The following is a 5684-nucleotide window of genomic DNA, read 5'->3' on the forward strand; positions in this document are numbered from 1 at the left end:
AAAGCATACTGCAAAAGCAACCAAAGAGTTTTTGAAGGGACAGAAGTGGAATGTTATGCAATGGCCAGGTCAATCACCTGACCTGAATCCCATTGAGCATGCATTTCACTTGCTGAAGACAAAACTGAAGGGAAAATGCCCCAAGAACAAGCAGGAACTGAAGACAGTTGCAGTAGAGGCCTGGCAGAGCATCACCAGGGATGAAACCCAGCGTCTGGTGATGTCTATGCGTTCCAGACTTCAGGCTGTGATTGACTGCAAAGGATTTGCAACCAAGTATTAAGAAGGGAAAGTTTGATTTATGATTATTATTCTGTCCCATTACTTTTGGTCCCTTAACAAGTGGGAGGCACATATGCAAACTGCTGTAAGTCCTACACCGTTCACCTGAGTTGGATGTACATACCCTCAAATTAAAGCTGACAGTCTGCAGTTAACGCACATTGTGTTTGTTTCATTCCAACTCCATTATGGTGGTGTATAGAGCCAAAGATGTTAGAATTGTGTTGATGTCCCAATATTTCTGGACCTGACTGTACATTTTCCTAATGACAATATGTTTGTAACAGGAGATACAAATAGAAAGGAATAATATATGTGATACAAAAAGCACAATATATATGTTACAGGAACCTAATGATTACAGAATAACAAGCTTTTACTAAATTTAGTATATCACTATTTTATATTCTATCTTTATTATTGTTTCCCTACAGTATGTTGTCAGCAGGCAAGTGATTGGCCTGTAATTTTCAGGTTTGTTTCCCTTTTCTGCATCCTCCTGAATCAAAAAAAGTTCTTCCAGTCATTAGCAATTTTTCACTTTCTGATGTTTCCAGAACTTGATTGATTGATTGATTGATTGATTGATTGATTCATTCATTCATTCATTCATTCATTCATTCATTCATTCATTCATTCATTCATTCATTCATATAAACTGCTGCATACCTTAGCTGGTTTGTTTGAACATGTTTCTGTTGGAATAGTCTGGACAGCTTCATTCTGTGGGATATGAGAAAATTCAAAAATAAAATAGTATGTAGGTATATAGGTCAGAAATGCATATAAGTGAAGATTCAATTTTACTTAGGCAGGGGGTTGGACTGGATGACCTGCAAGGGTCCCTTCCAACTCTGCTACTCTGGTAAATTTGTTAGACATTATTCTACTTTAGGATAGTTGGAGAACATGCTGACCAATATGTAACAATGTTGTGTTAAGAATAAATCTTCTTTTGTTTTAGGACAGTTAGAAAGAGGCCTTGAAAAAGGGGACATTCTTTAATGCTAGGGCAGTAGAGATAAGAGAGAGCCATGCTTGCAAATTATTTTATGGGCATAGTTATGGGGAGGTGTTGATGAACATGTAATTAGGGAAAAGAGATGATGTTGTCTCTGAAGGCATTACAGATTAGCTGTGATCGGTCACTGGGTGCGATGTAGGAGGGGCATGGGGGGCGTTGACATAGGGAACTATAAAATGTAATGCTTTTGAAATTTTAGGTGTGGCTTCCTGGCTCAAACTCCTTGTTGAGCTCTGCTGGGATACCACCCTATTTTGCAAAATTGTTTTTATTATTTTCTTTTAATAAAGTCTCTTTGTTTTCATCGATCCATGCTTGTTGGTTGAATTCATTTCCAACAATTCCCATTCTTCAATAATTTAGCCAAATTTATCTTATTAACTTGATTCAGTTCTGGCAATCAATTTCTTTCCATGTTTTCCATCTGAGTCTTAATCTTCTCACCTAATTTGGTTCAAGCTGTTGGTTCTTCAAGATCTAATCCAACTCTTGCTTCTTGTTCCGCATCTGCTTCTCTGATTTCCTTCCTTTTCTTCACTTGTTGCTCCACTTCTAAATTATCTCTATTATCAGTTACATTTGAGTCTTGATCTTGCAACTGCTCTGCTTGCAATCTCTTGTAATTCTGCATTAGTGAAGAGTTTGTGCTTCAAAATAACACGCCACTGGTCCATAAGTCTTTGTTCATTGATTTCTATATCTAAGTGATTCCCCTTCCAAATCCTGAACATGCGTTTTTGAAATCCACATTTTGTTGGCTCAGATCAATAATAAGCTTCCATAATTGAGTAATTTTCTTCCTTTGTCCAGATTTTTTTTGCTTTTTTCGTTCATTTTCCAGTCACCTGTCAACTCCATAGCCTGGTTGCCTGTCAGATGGAGCTGTGCCCTGTAGCATATGGGAAGTTGTGTTTGTGTGAGAGAGAAATGAAAAAGTGAAACAAAAATAAATTGGAGGTTAAATGGTCCAGGCCCGAAATGGCCATCCAGGGGAACAACCATTAGCCTGAAAGAGGGGCCATCCCTGTCATTGCACCCAGTGGACATCTGAAGGGCAGGAGTTGCCCAGATTGAAGAAAAGAAGAATGGGCAAACTGGGAGACACAGTGGAAGGAGCCAGAAAGAACTCTCATCTTAGAGCAGGAAGACAGGAGTGGAAATGGCATTGGCAGGAGGGATGACTGCAGGATGATGTCATCTCATCCATGAAAATTAACCCTTTGTGAGATAAGCATGATGTCTCATGCTCTGATTGACTGCTTAGCTGTTGATTCTCTTCCCCCTCCCCCACCCCAATTTCAAAACAATCTTTCCAGTCTGGAATTCAATTGCTCACACACACACACACACATACCTCAGCTCCTCAACACTTCTCAATGTTTTCCTTTCCTTTCCTTCTGTTATGTACAGAAACATGCTTCTCTTTTACTGCTCATTTTCAAATTAACCCTCCCCTGATGCCTACACCTGAATGAAAAAAAATTCACTCAATCAATTCCAACTTTGTGAGATCTTTTTCTTTCGCGACAAGTTGGCATTGATTGATTGAACTTTTTTTTTAGCCCCACACAAACTTTTGTTTCCCTGCACATGATCATGAGAAATGCGATGGAGCTGGATATCAGGTAGGCAAAGAAATGATTGGGGAATTTGGGGAAAGTGAGGGCATCTGGGTGGTGGTGGGTGTGGAAAACTCTTCTGCCCACAAAGAGAAGAGAAGTGGGAAGAGAAGAGATGGCGGAAGGAGCTCCGTCTTGCTCCACATGTCCCAATGAAAGGCAGTGGCAACCCAGCTTCTTCCCTTCCCCACAAAGAAGGCAGGCAAGCATGCTGGGGCCGCGGGCCATGTGGAAGGGAGTAGGGAAGGAAGGCAAGCGGGCCTGGCCACAAAGAGTGCCGGGAAGGCAGGCAAGCATGGCGGGGCTACAGGCCATGTGGAAGGGAGTAGAGAAGGCAGGCAAGTGAGCCTGGCCATGGGGAGCGCTGGGAAGGCTGCGGGGGACTAGGGAAAGCAGACTGGGATGGTGGGGGTGGCAGCTTACTAGACTGTGGCTCGCAGGCTTACTTACCCAGGCAGGCATATCAGGGCCACTCAGTTGGGCCGCAGGCACTGCGTGGGAAGGCAGGCAAGCAGCAGAGACTGTGTGGTCAATGCAAACGAGGAGCTACAGTATGTGCTATACTGGGGAGGCAAGATGAGTGACTGGGCAGGGTGGCCGGTGAGTGGGCAGGCCAAGCGGCAGTGGTGGCTTGCCCCCGGTTCACACCAGTTCTATAGAACTGGTAGTAAAAGCGGCGGGAGGCTCTGCCCACTGACCCCGATGTCATCAAAATGCTTCTGCACATGCGAGTGCAGCCCCATTACAATCCGGTAGTAAAGGTAAGTAGAACTCACCCCTGCCAAGTGGCAAGTGGGTGGGCAGGGCAAGCAGGTGTGTGGGGCAAGCAGGCAGCAGGGGGCGGGGCCATCTAGAGGTGGCATTTGCCAGTTCTCCGAACTACTCAAAATTTTCGCTACCGGTTCGTATGAACTGGTTCGAACTGGCTGAATACCACCTCTGCAACCATGGCTTAAATGTCTTTCTGAATCTTTTGTTCTTGTCAGGCACTTGTGCAGACAGCAGCTTTTTAACTGGAATCTCAAAAATCCTCTGAGAGTAAAATAATAAAAATAAAAGGAAATAAATATATTGCACTGCAGTACAGCACAAAAGCAAGAAATGCACTCCTACAAATCCTCTGGGATGGGTAGTGTGCGGAGAGTAAGAAAGGGAGAGAGTGAAATTGAGAGACGGTTACTTTGTTTTCCTAGCCCAATACTGGGATCTTGCCTGGGATGTTGAAGCCTCCATGTCACAAGACCGTAAGATTGTTTTCAGTTCTTTACATGGCTATATTTTACAGATATCAGCAAAAACATGAAATGTATGTTCATGTACTTGGGCTAATGTCAGCTACATATTTTCTTAAGCAATTTTTATTTCACAACTTCCTATTTTCAGTATTGAGGCAGCTCTGCTTCCTATTTTTATAACCATTTGTCTTGTCCCTCAATACATCTGGGGTTACTTTTATGCTCACCAAAGCTTTTTTTTTAGTTATATGTGTGTATCTACTTTGTTTTGATTTTCTCCTTATCAACTCAAACACACCAGAGATAACTCTATCAAACTTTTTGAAGCTGGATCATATTTCTCTTTCTATATTCCCTTTAAAATAAATCTTGATTCTTTATTGATTAGAATTCTACATTATGATTATATTGTATATTGACAATTTGACAATAGTATCAAACAGTTGCACAGAATTATATGTACTTAAGAATATATAACATTATTTATAGTTCCTTGTTTTGCAGATTCCAATAAATTCTGATAAGGATTAAATGCCTCCATGTCCATATGGTAGATCAAAGAAAAAAAAAAGAATAGTTTTAATCTTTGTGGTTGCTAGGAATCAGTATGGACTTGGGGGCACTTAATCAATCACTCACTCACCCACTCAATCAATATTTCCTTTCTTATGTTATCCCCCTTTGAAGTCTGTACATAATTTTTTTTAATGATTTATTGTCCACATTTCCATGAACAGATCTGTGTTCTAACTTTCATTCTTTTTTTCTATTTTTTCCTGGAGGCTCACCTATTTTTTTGACCAGATCAGACAGCATGGTTCAAAATACAATTTCATGTGTGGTAAGCCCAAACCCCTCTTTCCTTAGCATCGTGCAGTTGCTTATATCTAATTCTTGGTTTTTTCCCTTGCTATATTATGAACTTAAAAATATACTTCTACCATTGCTTAATTGGATTGTCAGTTATAAGTATTGGTAACATCTGAAACAAAAAAAGCATCTTTGGTAAAATATTCATCTTGATTACAGAGATTCTACCCATTAATAATAAGTACAGTTTATCCCAACTTTGTAAGTCCTGTTTAATATCCCTCCAAAGAGGGAAGTAATTGTTTTGAAACAGTTTTATATTTGTCAGCATAACCCCTAAGCGTTTCACCTTTTTTTCAACCCTAAAATCCAACTTTTTGTTCAATATATCACTATCCTGAGAAGACATATCCTTGATCAGCATTGTTTTCTGTTTATTTACTTTGAAATCTGCCAAAGTCCCAAATTCATTCTCTTAACTTTAATTCTTGTAGCTTGGCATTTTTCATCTGAAAAGAGAGAAAAGTCCTCAGTTCCCATTAAACTTGCTGAAAGAACATTCTTCAGACTTTCACTTGAAAGAGCCTTGATAGTACAGTGGTCTACGCACCCTGTTATTAACATAGCTGCCTGCAATTTACTGCTGGTTCGAATCTCTCCAAGGCTCAAGGTTGACTCAGCCTTCCATCCTTTCTAAGGTAGGTGAAATGAGGA

The sequence above is a fragment of the Pituophis catenifer genome, unplaced genomic scaffold, assembly GCF_029215685.1.
Source record: "Pituophis catenifer annectens isolate HBS135680 unplaced genomic scaffold, rPitCat1.0.hap2 SCAF_1, whole genome shotgun sequence".
Classification (NCBI taxonomy): domain Eukaryota; kingdom Metazoa; phylum Chordata; class Lepidosauria; order Squamata; family Colubridae; genus Pituophis; species Pituophis catenifer.